This window comes from Aethalodelphis obliquidens, unplaced genomic scaffold, assembly GCF_003676395.1.
Source record: "Aethalodelphis obliquidens isolate GAN/ISIS:26980383/991018 unplaced genomic scaffold, ASM367639v1 scaffold65, whole genome shotgun sequence".
Lineage (NCBI taxonomy): Eukaryota > Metazoa > Chordata > Mammalia > Artiodactyla > Delphinidae > Aethalodelphis > Aethalodelphis obliquidens.
The window spans coordinates 3,196,211-3,211,665 of NW_020838009.1; the positions used below are offsets into that span (position 1 = coordinate 3,196,211).

The following is a 15,455-nucleotide window of genomic DNA, read 5'->3' on the forward strand; positions in this document are numbered from 1 at the left end:
CTTGGCTTCCTCACCGCCCCCCAACACACACCCCGGTTCCTCTTGAACCTATTCTGCAGCCCGCTTCCCTCCCCCTGCCCCTCCCATAAAGATCCCCCCCCTCCATCCCTGGCCTTCTCCTTGCTGTTCCTGGATGTGCTCCCCGCCTCCCTCCATCCCTGGCCTTCGCCTCAGCTGTTCCCGGATGTGCTCCCCCCTCCCACCCCACTCTTCCTGCTCCCCCGCGGGATCCCGGTCCTGGTGGTTCTCTTGATGACCTTGTGGGCCTCTACCCATCACTCCCCAACTGGCATCTCCTCCCTGAAGCCCAGTCCCATCCGCTGCCTCCAGCCTAAGAGGCAACCCAAACGATGCTAGCCAAGCACCTGGGAACTGGCCCCTGCCAAGTGCCATGCCCACGACTGCTTAGGGCTCAGCAAATGGCACTTCTGTCCAAAGTCTTTGGACAGTCGCCCTGGCTTCCCTTCCCCTCATCCCACGTCCCAGCCCCAGCTGTTCCCGGGATCTGACTGCTCCTCACCACGTGGCCAAGTCCAACCACCCGCACCTGGAGGCTGTGGGGCTTCCTAACCCGCCCTGCTTGGTCCTGGACCCACAACCCATGGTGCCACAGCAGAGAGAGACAGATTATAAATGCGTCAATCAGTCACTGCCTGGCTTAAAGGCCCCTAGGGGCCTCCATAACACCAAGATAAAGTCCTTGCTCCTCAAAATGGACTTGGAGGCCCTGGCCCTGGCCCCTGGATACCTCCCTTCCTTCCCCCAGGGCTGCAGGCTCATCAGCCTTTGGCTGGTTCTCCTCCTGGCTCAGGACTCCACCCTCCTGTCTTCCCTGGAACAGCCGCCAACACCCCCTACGCAGCAGAGGGGTGGGGCGGCTTCTTTCTGACCCTCACGTACCTGTACCTCTCGGGAGGACTTTCTTAGCACTCCTTCTAGAACTGTGCCACTCCCACCTCTAGAAGTATCCATCCCTCATTCTGCCTTATTTTCTTCAAGCACTCCCTGATGCATTGCATGTTTTGTTTCTTTGTTCGTTTGTTTTCTCCCAGTAGAATGCAAGCTCTGTGAGGATAGAGATTTTATTTTGTTTACGGTTGTATCCCTAGTTCTTAGAGCAGTGCCTGGAGCACAGTAGGTGCTCAATAAATATTTGTTATAATAAATAATAAAAAATATTGAACAGAGGTTTAATAAGATGCATCAAAATACCAATTTCCCCACTGATGATAGAGATCAAGGTTAGTGAAGTATGGCAGTGGACCAAATCCAACCCGCAGCCTGTTTTTGTAAATAAAACTTTATTGGAAAACAGGCACATCTGCTCATTTGCATAAAGTTTATGGCTGCTTTCATGCTGCCACTAAAGTTGAGTAGTTGTGAGAAAGACTGCACTTAGCCGCTCTTTTACAAAAGCATTCACTATTTAAACACTGTAACCTGTTCTCTTCTTTTTAAGGAAATTAAGATTGAATGTGAGAATTTCTCTCACATTCAATAAATCACATCACTGTATGGTATAAGTTATATCTCCATAATACACATGAAGGTTGTTTAAAGATTTGTTAAGTCAGTAAGCAAAATAGAATAGACAACATTGTGAATTTTAAAAATAATTTCAGGCCTAGTCATTAACATTTTTTCTTCAGACCCTTTATTGTTGAGAAGGACATCTAATAGATTAAATTAGGTTTACCCATGCCAAACAAATCAATGGCTCTTTTATAAAACAAGGCTTGAAGCAAGAGAAAAATGATAGATTCACATTGAATCTTGTCTATGTTTAAAATACAGTGAGCCCCATATGTCTGAAAATGTGCTTATAATTAGAAATATTGGTAAACTAAGTGTAAGTGCCTTGTTATATCTGAATTTGATCAGAAAGTGTCCAAATTACCCATAATACTCTCAGCTATGCCCTCAAGTTGTCATAGAAACAACTATCCCTTTAAACATTTTTTTCACCCTCCATAAATCTCATTAAATAAAGATAATTGTGACACCTACCATGTCAAAAGCATTTGATTTTCAGATTGCACTTGAAGAAATGCACAAATTACACTTGTTCAGAGTAAGAAAAAAACAAAGCAGTACTCAATATTCTATGGTATAACTCAAGACAGATAAGACAGATTGCAGTAATTATTGTGAGAAAAGTAACCACAGTACTTGTTCAATATCCTAAAACAAAATTTACTGAGAATCCATATTGGACATGTCTGAGACCCTGGAACATTTTAAAATTTCATATAAGCTACTGGAACCTGCTTACCTTATCTATATTAATGCACTTCATCACCCTAAACAAATTTTGAGTGATAAAAGATGCCTTTCTCCTTTCACCTTTTTGATAGTTTACAGTCATGGTGTGTGTCATCCACTATGGACCTGGATTTGCCAATATCAGGCTGAGGTAAACCAGTCCTCCTTTAACACCAGGATGGAGCTATATCATCACCACTAGGTGGTGCTCTGCAATAGTTAGTAAATTCCACAGTGTTTAAACTTGGCATTGACAGTGATTCTTTTCTTCAAGGAATGAATCACTCTTAATGCATTTTTGCCATTCTCATCAGCACTATCTACTGCTCTCCTAACTTTAATTTGCTAAATCACCCTATTTTGAAGCAATGATGGCCTTTGACTCATACTGAAATCTCTGATGTAAAGTTCTTTAGGTTAAATAACATGTGGGCTTCTGAGAAGTGCTATTAATTCTCTCTTTTCTTTCACAATTAACTTCAAGTGAAACAATATTGTAAAGGAATGTGAACGACACTTTTTGCAGCCAACTAAGCAATTAAAAGCAAAGACAAATGAGCATTAACAAAAACCTAAATTCACCGTTCTTCGTGGTATCTGTAGTTGACATCTAAAGCTTTTGTTTATTTTCATTGCTAAGTCTTGTATGGCAAGTATGTTTTTGGTAGAGAGGATGAATTTTGTCTTTATCAGTGTGGTACAAGCAACCAGGCTCTGGTTAATACACTGTTTAATGGAAGCCGTTCCTAGGAGCCTCTCTGATGGACGTTAGTACTGGGCTCTGTCACCCAGGAGAACACAGTGGTTTCGCTCCAGAGAGCTTTTGAAGGCAACTTCACTCTGGGCTGCTACATTTTTCCATGTTTCATTGGGAAAAAAATTCTGCACCATTATGTGTGAAGGTCATTCTGGTGTTGATCTGTAATAGGTATATATAGTTCCTCTCATTTGTAGTCAACCGGTAAGAACGATGGTTCTCTAAAGCCTGAGTCGGTTTACCTCAACTTCCAGTAACTCCATTAGAACAAATTTCTCCCCTGCAAACAACTCAGCATATAAATAGTCTGCGTGAGGACGGATAGCAAAATAATATAGACAGAATCTGTTAAATAGGAAATACATTGAATTGGCATATTGCAAAATTAAATAACTGAAAAGTTATGTTTAAATTTTACCTCTTTCTGTATTTCCTTCATGAAAAAGCATGTCCCAGTATTGATTAATCATTTAGTTCAAAACCTTGAGGAAGAATTCTTGAGTAATTTATAGATATCTATATGTCTTTATCCATTTGGGTTGTTATAACAAAATACCCTCAGCTAGGTGGCGTATAAAGAACAAAAGTTTATTTTTCACAGTTCTGGAGAATGGGACGCCCAAGATCAAGGTGTTGGCAGACTCAGTGTCTGGTGAGAGCTTCTTGATTCATAGATAGCTGTTTTCTCTCTGTCTCCTCATGTGGCAGAAGGGACGAGGAAGCTCTCTGGGGTCCCTTTTGTAAGGGCACCTAATCACCTCCCTAAGGCTCTACCTCCTAATACCCTCAGGTATTAGGAGGTAGAATTTCAACATAGAATTGGTGGGAGAGACATAAGCATTCAGACCATAGGAATATATATATATATATATATATATGTGTGTGTGTATATATATATATATATATATAATTAAAGAATACAGGCAAGTTTTTCTTTGTGTTTTTTTTGTTGTTTTTGGCTGTGTTAGGTCTTCACTGCTGTGCACGGGTTTTCTCTAGTTGCGGTGAGCAGGGGCTACTCTTCGTTGCAGTGCATGGGCTTCTCATTGCGGTGGCTTCTCTTGTTGCGGAGCACGGGCTCTAGGCACGTGGACTTCAGTAGTTGCGGCATGCGGGCTCAGTAGTTGTGGATTGCGGGCTCTACAGCGCAGGCTCAGTAGTTGTGGTGCACGGGCTTAGTTGCTCCACAGCATGTGGTATCTTCCCAGACCAGAGATCGAACCCGTGTCCCCTGCATTGGCAGGCAGATTCTCAACCATTGCACCACCAGGGAAGTCCCCAGGCAAGTTTTAATAAGGAAATACTTGATCATTTTCTAAAAAAACATTTTGAACAAATGTGTACTGAGTACCATAGTGCTAAGTGTTGGGAGGGATGTAAAGAAGTAAAAGATGGTCCCTACCCTCAAAAACACAGATCCATATATCCTTATTGAAGAAACCAAGCATGATGGTTTGAAACAGTACAAGGCCCCAGACACTTAGACAGCAGATTGGAAGTCAGCGATGTGGAGGGTGTTGGATAAAAGAAAACTCTTCCAGAGCCGGCACAGAGAAACTCCTGGAGGGGAAGTGACTTATGCGGTTCATAAATCACTGGTTCACACGGCTGGCTGTGTGTTGGAATCACGTGGTGAACTCACAACAGAGATTCTGCTTTAGTGGACCTGTATGCTCCCCAGGTGAATCTAATGAACCATTGCCCTAGTGTTGGTCCCAGGGCTGGCTGCTGCTCTAAGAATCCAGCTTGAATCAGAATGTAAATCAACTACATCACCCAGCACAATGTTTAGTTCTGCTGCCCTCCTTCTTATGAGGATAACATAACATGACAATCTTGATGAAAGAAGCAGCAGGTGGATTTACCCCTGGTAAAAGGTCTGCATCTTCCTGGGCCCTTGTTTTGAGTAGTGCTGCTAAATCATGAGTGGAATTTACATAGGTTTGGAGGGATAGAGGGAAGCAAGCATGCGTGGAAAGAGCAAAAACAAAGGTATAGAAGTGGGAAGAAACAAGATATCTCAGAGCAATTTTGTCTATAGATCTGATGAGAGTATCATTAGTATTCCTCCTAAGCATACATATCTGTGGCAAATTATAAACGACACTAAGGGGTTGTTAATGAATAACAATTTAAGATATTAATAATGGTCAGCATTTCTTTCCACATTTCCCCCTTTCAAGAAACTTAATGTTTGTAAGTAAAAATTCCATCTTTAATTGACTTTTTGTATCTGCAGCCTTGTCTGCCTGGGCCGTGTCATTTAGCTTAGGGTCTCGTACAGAATATGTGTTCAGTAGATAATTTTTCAGTGCCTTATTATGGAAAAGTTTACGCATATTCAAAGTAAACAGAATAATGTAATGAGCCTCTGTGCACCAATTACCCAGTTTCAAGAATTATCCACATTCTGCCATTTCTGCTTCTTTTGTAAACCCACCCACTCCCTGTCCTGACTTAATATTATTTTTTAGTTTTATTGGAGGTAAAATTTACATCTATCAAAATGACTTAGTGACAGAACCACAAAGCTGGCTGTACGATTTTGGCAAATGAATACACCTGTGGTGCCCCAACCCTGTGACAGAGAACATCTCCATCTGTCCAGAAAGTTCCTTCACATCTCTGGTGAGACGATCCCTCACCAACCAGAGGCAACTAGTAGGATTTTTTTTCACTTTACTGAACTTTGCCTATTCTAAAATGCCATCTAAAGGAAGTGCACAGCATTTAGTCTTTCGTATTCAGATTCTTTTGCTTCACATAATGTCTGTGGGGTTCACCCATTCAAAAAATATTTTTTATTTTTTATCCTTTTTTTTTATTCTTTATTTTTATTTTTTTTAAGATTGTTTTTTTGGTGTGGACCATTTTTAAAGTCTTTATTGAACTTGTTACAATATTGCTTCTGTTTTATGTTTTGATTTCTTGGCCGTGAGGCATGTGGGATCTTAGCTCCGCAACCAGGGATCAAACCCACACCCCCTGCATTGGAAGGCAAAGTCTTAACCACTGGACCACCAGAGAAGTCCCACTAAATATTTTGTAAAGTAAAGAATTCTGGACTAGAGAGTGGCGGGAGCAGAGGGCTCAGGATGAGGACAGATTGGGAGGGTGGCTGGCATCCATCCATCTGCGGCAATCCCTGGAAGCCAGGAAAAGGAACTTTTACTCTGTTTTCATGGCTCCAAGTCAACGGTCTGCTTCGTCATTGCTGAGAGGGCCTGGGGCCTGGTTCTGACACCACACCCCACTCCCCAGTGCTTGGTGAGTCACTGCGGTGCCACTGAGTGGCCGGGCCTGGTGCCAAACTCTCCGTGAAGCTGCTGCATTCACACCTCCCCCGAAGAGCTGGCCCATCCGTAAGTCCCATCCCACCCCCCTGGACAGACAGGAGGAAGGAGCTCAGAACTTGGCACAGGCCTTTGAAAGACTGTGTGAGCCTTGTAAGGCAGTGGGGCTGCGAAGGCCAGTGATATGAAAAGCTTGAGCAGAGCAGTCAGGGAGCCATGCACCAGGGCTGGGCACTGGGAGCTAGTCGGGGGCCTGGCAGTGTACTGCCCGGGCGGGGAATCAGGCCATCCTGCAGGGCTGCTAAGGAGGTTTGATCTGTGTGGGTGTCGTACGAGGACAAGAACACCGCAGACCAACCATCAAATGCAGCAGCGATAAAAGATCTGCTGACCAGGTCAGGCTGAGAACCCCAGCAACCCCAGGCTCTGGAGTTGGAATCCAGGTCAAGGATGAAGAAGAAGACAGTCTGGACTCAAGCTAAGTTTTGGAACATGGAAAGTCCAAGGCAGAATAGCAAGGAAGGCAAAAAGCTGGACAAGTGGTTGTCCAGCAGAGGAAAGAGTGCCTGGAGGCTGATACGGAGTGATCTTTTCCTTCCTAAGCATTATCTTCCTCCCTAGTATCTTCCCTCAGATTCCAGAGAAGCATAAATTTAGGGGCCTTGAGAAAACGGCGGGAGAACTTCTACATGCCTTATTGTAATTGATAGGATCAAAGATAGCCCCAAGTGTTGGAACCTAGGTGTATTAATTATCTGTTGCTGCAAAACAAATTACCCCCAAACCACCCCAAAATGTGTGGCTTAAAAAACACAGTTATCATCTCATCGTTTCTGTGGGCCAGGAATCAAGGCACAGTTTAGCTGGGTTACACAGCTCAGGGGTTCTCACAGGCTGTAATCAAGGTGTCAGCTGGGGCTGTGGTCTCATCTGAAGTTTCCAAAGGAGAACAATGAAATCCCAGCTCACTCCTATGGTTGTTGGCAGGATTCAGCTCCTTGTGAGATGTTAGGATGGGGCTCTGCCTTCTTTGCTGGCAGTTAGTCGGAGGTTGCCCAGAGTTTCTTGCCATGTGACCTTCTCCACTTTATCAGAGCAAATGTGTGAGGAGGGTCAGAAAGACAGAGTATATGAAAAAGAGGGAAGTCACAGTCTTTTATAACCTCCTCTCAAAAGTGACACCCCATCACCTCTGCTGTATTTTGTTCATCAAAATCAAGTCACTGGTCCAGCCCGTACACACAAAGTCATGAATACCAGGAGGTGGGTGTCACTGGCGGCCGTGTGGGAAGCTCCTAACTCCCTAGGGGACTGGAGGAGTGGAAACATCAGGAACCACAATACGGCAGCTGGGATGGAGGTCACATGGACCCAGATGCTAGGCTGAGTTGTATTCCTAGGAGGTGTCCCAAAACCTCAGCCCACACCCATGTGAGTCGTGGGAGAGCTCATAGATTGGGAAGCACCCTGTTTTGACCACCTGTAGGACATGTATACTTCATTTCATTGCACAATGAACTGGTCTGTCATCTGGACAACCAGCTCTGTCCTTGAGAAGTCTAAGGGACTGCTCCTGGGCATGTCCATTCTTCAGCAATTTCCTCCTGATTCCCAGAGAACTGATGTGAGACTGACCTTGGCCATGATGTGGAACCACAGAGGCAAAAGAAGCCACTTTTTTTTACTTTTTTTCTTTTTTTTGGAGACAGAATAAGGCCTGGAAATTGTTTTGCCTTCATTGCGGTTGTTACTCTTCTAGAAACGGTCTCTTCCTATTTTAGACAAGGATGTAAAGTCTGCCTGTTCTAGCTCACAAAGGTCTTGTGGGAGCCAAATGAGATAATGCTCATAAATGCATTTTGAAACTTTTTTTTAAAGGACAGATGTCAGATATTCAAACCACATATTGTCATGTTTGTCGCTGTTCTTTAAACAGTTGTTTATCAGAGAAGCTGAAAGCTTTCAGGATAAGCTCTGGCTCCTTCCACTCCTTCTGCTTCTCCATGCCCAGAGGAGCCTCCTCTTGGTGACTGAGGTTCACAGTGTCACCTCCCTCCCAGATCCCTGCCTGAGGTCACCCCTGCTCTCCTCGGGCCGGGGGCACACATGGCCCTCGTGGCAGCCTCTCTGTGCCCCTTAGCTTTGCCAGGTCTTCCCTCTGCCACACTCTGGTCACCAAGCTGGCTGCTGTGTAAAGTACAGAGCTCTCAGCCTACACTGGGGCCTCTGATCGCCACCCCGTTGTCCTCACTGACCATCCTCACCCCACCAGCCCCAGGCCCTCTGCCCAGGCCCTTGCCCCCTGTCCGAGGCCTTGCCTCTGTGCTCCGTGGCCCCTGCATGGAAACAGAGGGTCCAGTCTGTTCCCTGGTGCTGGGCACCCCCGAGGACCACTCTCTGTTGCCTTCCGTCCACACTTTTGACATGGATCTCTTTCAGTCATCATGTTGCTCTGCAGAGCAGAAGATGGGGGTTACCGTATCTTCTGAAGCTCAGGCCTTCACAGGCAGTAAAGGGCAGAGCTAGTATCCAAACCCAGGCCCACCAGCTCCCTCCTCCCCGGGCGCCTGTGACGTCCCCCCATCAGGTCAGGAGACACCGTTCTTCAAGTCTTCAGATTCCCAACAGCAACTGGGGATTCTGCCGCAAGGTAAAAAACAGTGATGTGGGCAAACTCCTGACACACGTATATATTTCTGCCATAATTTATTAAATCCATATTTAATACATTTCATTGGATAAAAAGATTAACTTGTATTTTGTAAAAAAAAAAGAAAAAAATTGATGAAAATGTTGTAGCCCTGGTAACAAGGTGTGTCTACATCAAATACAAAATTTCCCATTTCTGGTTCTTTCAAGTCGACTCTATGCCATTAAATATCTACATTAAATGAAGTACCACACTGCCTTAAGATTTATTCATTTGTAGGAAGAGACTGCAGGGTGTCACCCTTAAATCTATAAAAAGTACTAACTAAAAGTAACTGTTACCATGGCAACACACTGCCTTCATTAGGAGCCTCCAAAAGCAAAGCACTTTGGAAATGAGCATTTACAGGTGCTCCAGAATCATTGAAACTCCATGGAATGGATTTTTAATCACTGTTAACACTTGCAGCTTCATTCTTAGGTTCAAAAGGAGATCTCAGAGCTTGCCCCATACATACACTCTTTTAAAATTAAAGGAGCGTATTTCATTAGTATTGCCAATTTTAGATAGATAGATAGATAGACATAATGTTTGAGGAACTCACAAAATGGATTTTAAAATGCATGTAGATGGGTAGGGTCCATGAATGGCTAAGACACTTTGGCAAAAGAAGAGCCAGGGGTTGCAGGGCACAACCCCCATTTGAAGTCACACCACAGAGTCGTAGCAAGAAGGCAGCGTGCTCCAGCAGAGGAAAAGCAAAGAGGTGGATGCAGCCCGTGAGAGAGCCACGGACCAACAAGTCACACGCAGGCCTGGGACAGGCTCGGGAGAGCAGCAGCGCTCCAGACCAGTGGGGAGAAGACCCATGTGTTTGCAGCAGTGATGGGGAGACCTGTCTCAGTAAATGGATTCCTCCCTCCCACTGTGTAAAGGAGGCAAAGTCCTGTTGGATTCAATACCTTAATAGGTAAAGTATGGATGGACCTAGAGATTGCCATACTGAGTGAAGTCAGACAAAGACAAATTATCATATGATATCGCTTATATGTGGAATCAAAAAAAAAAAAAGGGTACAGGGCTTCCCTGGTGGCACAGTGGTTGAGAATCTGCCTGCTAATGCAGGGGACACGGGTTCGAGCCCTGGACTGGGAGGATCCCACATGCCGCGGAGCAACTAGGCCCGTGAGCCACAACTACTGAGCCTGCATGTCTGGAGCCTGTGCTCCACAACAAGAGAGGCTGCGATAGTGAGAGGCCCGCGCACCACGATGAAGAGTGGCCCGCGCTTGCCACAACTAGAGAAAGCCCTCGCACAGAAACGAAGACCCAACACAGCAAAAATAAATAAATTAATAAACTCCTACCCCCAACATCTTAAAAAAAAAAGGGTACAAATGAACTTATTTACAAAGCAGAAACAGAGTCACACATGTAGAAAACAAACTTATGATTAGCAGGGGGGAAGGGGAGGGAGGAATAAATTGGGAGTTTGGGATTGACATATACACACTACTGTGTATAAAATAGGTAACCAACAAGGACCTACTATACAGCACAGGGAACTCTACTCAGTACTCTGTAATGACTTATATAGGAAAAGAATCTAAAAAAGAATAGATATGTGTATATGTATAACTGATTCACTTTGCTGTACACCTGAAACTATCACAGAAATGTAAATCAACTACACTCCAATACAAATTAAAAAAAAATAGGAAAAGTAAAACCATATAACAGATGCAAAAAGGTCAAAGGAAATGTCTTGGCGACCTCAGGGAGGAGACTATTCAAACAAGACCCTCAATGCACCAACGACAGGGCAAAATAGGAGGGATAAGACCATCTAAAAACTCTACCTGTGGTTCAGTGAAGTCGTCTTAGTCCAAGTTAGCAGAAAACAATAATCTGGAAGAAGATTTGAAATGAATAAAATTGACAAGGGGTTCATAGATACAACCACTCTGTCTGAGAAGATTTGTCGCACTCACGGGAATGTTCCAGGTCTGTGCTGGCCACAAGCCACTGGCAGCTAATGAGCACTTGAAATGCAGCCAGTGTGACTGAGCAGCTGGATTTTAGTTGATTGTCATTCTAACAGGCGCATGGGACCAGTGGCTACCTCACTAGAGAGCACAGACCTGGAATATACAAGGAACTCCTACAAGTCAATAAGGAAAGTGAGAAAACTCAAAATATGAATAGGCAAAAAGAAAAACGTGGCCTCAACTTTTTACCTTCATTCTCCTCCATCTCCATTTCTTTGCTTATTTTATTTTTATTTTATAATTGTATGTATGTATTCATACGATGCACCCCAAATCCCTTTCCGGCAGTGAGATTTCGCATATGGAGCTGACCATGGTCCTCTCCTGGGACCAGCTGGGGCTGGCCTCCCCGGGCCTCTGAGCTTTTATGAGATGGGCCGGCATCAGCCGTGGAGAAGCTGCATATTCTCCTACGATGTGCTCAGACCCGGGCTTTGTGGGAACTCATCTGTTCCAGTTCATTTGAAAGAAGAAACACATTTATCAGCTGCAAAGATTCTAAGACAGTAAACAAAGAGATCAGTGATGTTTCCAGCTCCAAACAGTCTAAGTTTGGGTGCACACGTCGCATTCTTTTTGCTATTTACATAATGGAGAAGAAAGGTTAAAGTTGGGTAAAGCTTTTAGCCAAAGAGAAAATGGAAGAAATTGTGATTTATTACTTAAGGTAACAGGAACAATATTTCACGTTTTTCTTGTCACTGCACCCTCAGAAAAAGTTCATCACAGTGGAGCTGCCCAGAGGAAGGGCACTTGTCACACAAAGGGCAGGAGCTCCCTAGGAAGGCAGGAGAGAATACGGTCCTCCTGTGATGGTGCCACACGTGTCACTGAAGAGGAAACAGGCATCAAACAAGCATTGTTTGGCTCACAAAAGCTCTTTGACAAAGGAACCATTTGTTCCCTGAATTGGGCAACAAAAGCAGGTCGTTTACTCCTCCAGAAGTATGAAAGTGAAGGATGTGAAACTCTCCTTTTTGCAGGACAAAAATAGCCATCAAAAACAGCAACTTTGTGTGGTTCAGTCACGCAGCCCTCAATCAGAAAAGGCAGCCAAACCTCCCTGGGGGCCGACAGGAGAGGCTGCCCAGTCAAGGTTCTGGGGCCACAGGACAGACGAGTTTCAGGTCCCAGATGGTGTGAATGAAGAGGCAAGAACCAGAGCTGCAGCTGAGGATCTGCGGGAGAATTGGCAACGGAGAGAGAGCTGGGCTGCGCACAGAGCCCTCGGGCATCCGTACCACAATCAATTAATCAATCAATCAGTAGGAGCTGGGAAAGTCCCAAGGATCTATCCCAACAATAGATGCCACTGATCTTCAAAACCCCAAGCCAAGCACTGAGGTTTTAATGTATTTTTGTTCACTTGATAAATCCTTAGAGTAGGTGAAGGCAGTCATGGCAACAAGCCCCAGTATTTTCAACAGCTCCGTGGAAGATGATGCCTCTCCCTGGGGCGTGTTCCTGGTGTGTTCTTGGCCGGATCAGGCAGGCAGCACCCCGTAGCTGGTGGTCCAGGGTGCTTAGAGGCCAGCAGAAGCCTGCAGAAGGGAACGGCTTTGACATATCATCATGTGGGGGAAAGTGCAAGAGGATCCAGTTCTAAACTCTGGTTTGATTGTCTGTGAAATCTCCTGTTTTACATTTTATAATGAATAATAATAGTTCATGTTTCCTTTCATTAGAAATGCATCATAGAGAAATAACCCGTTCAGTCCTGAAACATCTTTAAGTGGTTTAATAACTGCGTATGGTAAAACATAATGTAAGCATTCAATGAGGCTGCCTTTGATGTTAAACTTGTTATGTAGTCATTTGACTGAATTTCCCAAACAAGTCCTTTAGGCTGCTTGTTAATTTTATCGTAATTGTGAGGATCAACCTTTTTGTTGCAGGAAGGGGAACCCAAGAGTGGGCGCTTGTCAACCACTCGGAAATGAATTGTCGGAGGAGACACACGTGCTGACAAAGCAGGAGACTTTATTGGGAAGGGGCGCCTGGGCGGAGAGCAACAGGTAAGGGAGGCCGGGAGTACGGCTCTCCACGTGGCTTGCAGTCTCAGAGTTTTATGGTGATGGGATTAGTTTCCGGGTTGTCTCTGGCCAATGCCTCTGACTCAGGGTCCTTCCTGGTGGCTCGCACATGGCTCAGCCAAGATGGATTCCAGTGAGGAGGATTCTGGACCTATCTTCTTCTCCCTCCCTCCTTTCGGCCCCTCCCGACTCCTCCCAGTTTGTGTTCGGTGGCAGCACTGAGTTCTTTATCGGGACGTCCTATTGTGAGAAAACTCAGGCAAACGGTTATCATCATGCCTGGCCAAGGCAAGTGGTTACGGTCAACGGTTCCCTAACCCTTTCTTTTAGAAATTATGATGTAGTTCAAAGCTTTGAGTCAGACAGAGCTGGGGTGAAGCGCAGTCTCCAGCAAGGCTCTTCACCTCCGTGCACCTGTTTCCTCATCGGTAGTGTGGCCTGCTTTGAAAATAAGTGAGTGAACCTCTCAACGTCTGTTCTCTGCTCCCGGCTTTGCCCTCCCTATCTTACGCTGCTACGGAAGATTGGGGTCTACGATGTGATGCCCACATGCAGGGGAGGAATTCAGCCCAGAGTTGGTTTCACAGGCCCATTCTTGGGCCCAAATCATTTCTGATAGAATCATCTAGGAGAAGAGCAGGGAAGTGAGGCCAAGGGCAGGTATGCAATCCCCCGGGCCTTCCCTCAACCTGCAGCCCTCACCAAGGACCCAGCCGACCACACCAGGGCGCTCTGTTCTTGGATCCCCACTGTCCCCAGAACACAGCTGCGGTGGTGACTGGAGGGGTCTTCATTTTCATGGCCTGAGTGCCAAGGCCCCGGTGACTGTGGAGAGGCGAGAAAGGGAGAGTTCTGCCCTTGCTAAGGGCTCTTCTGAAAGTCAAGAGGAGAATTACACTTTAAAATTATTTCAGAGCAGCATGGGGTTTTTTGTTTGTTTTATTTTGTTTTCAATTTCCTTCTTTCTTTCTTTCTTTCTTTCTTTCTTTCTTTCTTTCTTTCTTTCCTTCTTTCCTTCTTTCCTTCTTTCCCTCTTTCCTCCCTCCCTCCCTCCCTCCCTTCCTTCCTTCTTTCTTTCTTTTGTTGCACCAGGTCTTAGTTGCAGCATGCAAAATCTTCATTGCTGCGTGTGAGGACTTCACTGCAGCATGCGGATCTTTTTTTAGTTGTGACAGGATCTTTAGTTGCAGCATGCTGGCTCTTAAGTGCAGCTTGTGGGATCAAGTTCCCTGACCAGGGATCAAACCCGGGCCCCCTGCATTGGGAGCACAGAGTTTTACCTACTGGACCACCAGAGACGTCCCTGTTTTCAATTTTTCTATTGTGGTAAAAATATACATAACATAAAATTTACCATCTTATGTGGTACGTATATACAATGGAACTACTCAGCCATAAAAAAGAATGAAATAATGCCATTTGCAGCAACATGGATGGACCTAGAGATTATCATACTAAGGGAAGTAGGTCAGACAGAGAAAGACAAATATCATATGATATCACTTATATGTGGAATCTAAAAAAAAATGATACAAATGAACATATTTACAAAACAGGAACAGACTCACAGACATAGAAAACAGACTTATGTTTGCCAAGGGGGAGGGGGTGGGGAGGGGATGGATTGGGAGGTTGGGATTAGCAGGTGCAAACTATTAAATGTAGAATGGGTAAACAACAAGGTCCTACTGTATAGCACAGGGAACTATATTCAATACCCTGTGATAAGCCATAATGGAAAAGAATATGAAAAAGAATGTATATATATATATATGTGTGTGTGTGTGTGTGTGTGTATAACTGAATCACTTTGCTGTACAGCAGAAATTAACACATTGTAAATCAACTATACTTCAATAAAAAAAAAATAAATAATAAAGAGTACTCTGACAAAAAGAAAAAAATTACCATCTTAACCATTTTTGTACTGGAGTATAATTGATTTACAACACTATATTAATTTCAGTGTACAACATACTGGTTCAATATTTTTATAGATTATACTCCATTTAAAGTTATCATAAAATATTGGCTATATTCTCTGTGCTATACAATATAGCCTTGTAGTTTATTTATACATAGTAGTTCGTAACTCTTAATCCCCTACCTCTACCTTGCCCCTCCCCTCTTTCTTCTCCCCACTGGTAACCACTAATTTGTTCTCTATATCTGTGAGTCTGTTTCTGTTTTGTTACATTCATTTATTTGTTTCATTTTTTAGATTCCACATATAAGTGATAGCATTCTCTTTCTCTGTCTGACTTATTTCACTAAGCATAATATACTCCAGGTCCATCTTAGTCTGCAAAGTTACAAATTTAATTCTTTTTTATGGCCAAGTAGTATCCCATTGTATATTGATATATATATATATATATATATATATATATATATATATATATATATATATAT

The 15,455-nt window shown here is 44.1% G+C and overlaps 1 protein-coding gene across 9 annotated transcripts in view; it reads left to right on the top strand.

Moving 5' to 3' along the window:
* The window catches only part of TJP1 (tight junction protein 1), a 350,674-nt gene that overhangs the window by 27,659 nt on the left and 307,560 nt on the right, over positions 1–15,455 (top strand). The window lies entirely within an intron of this gene.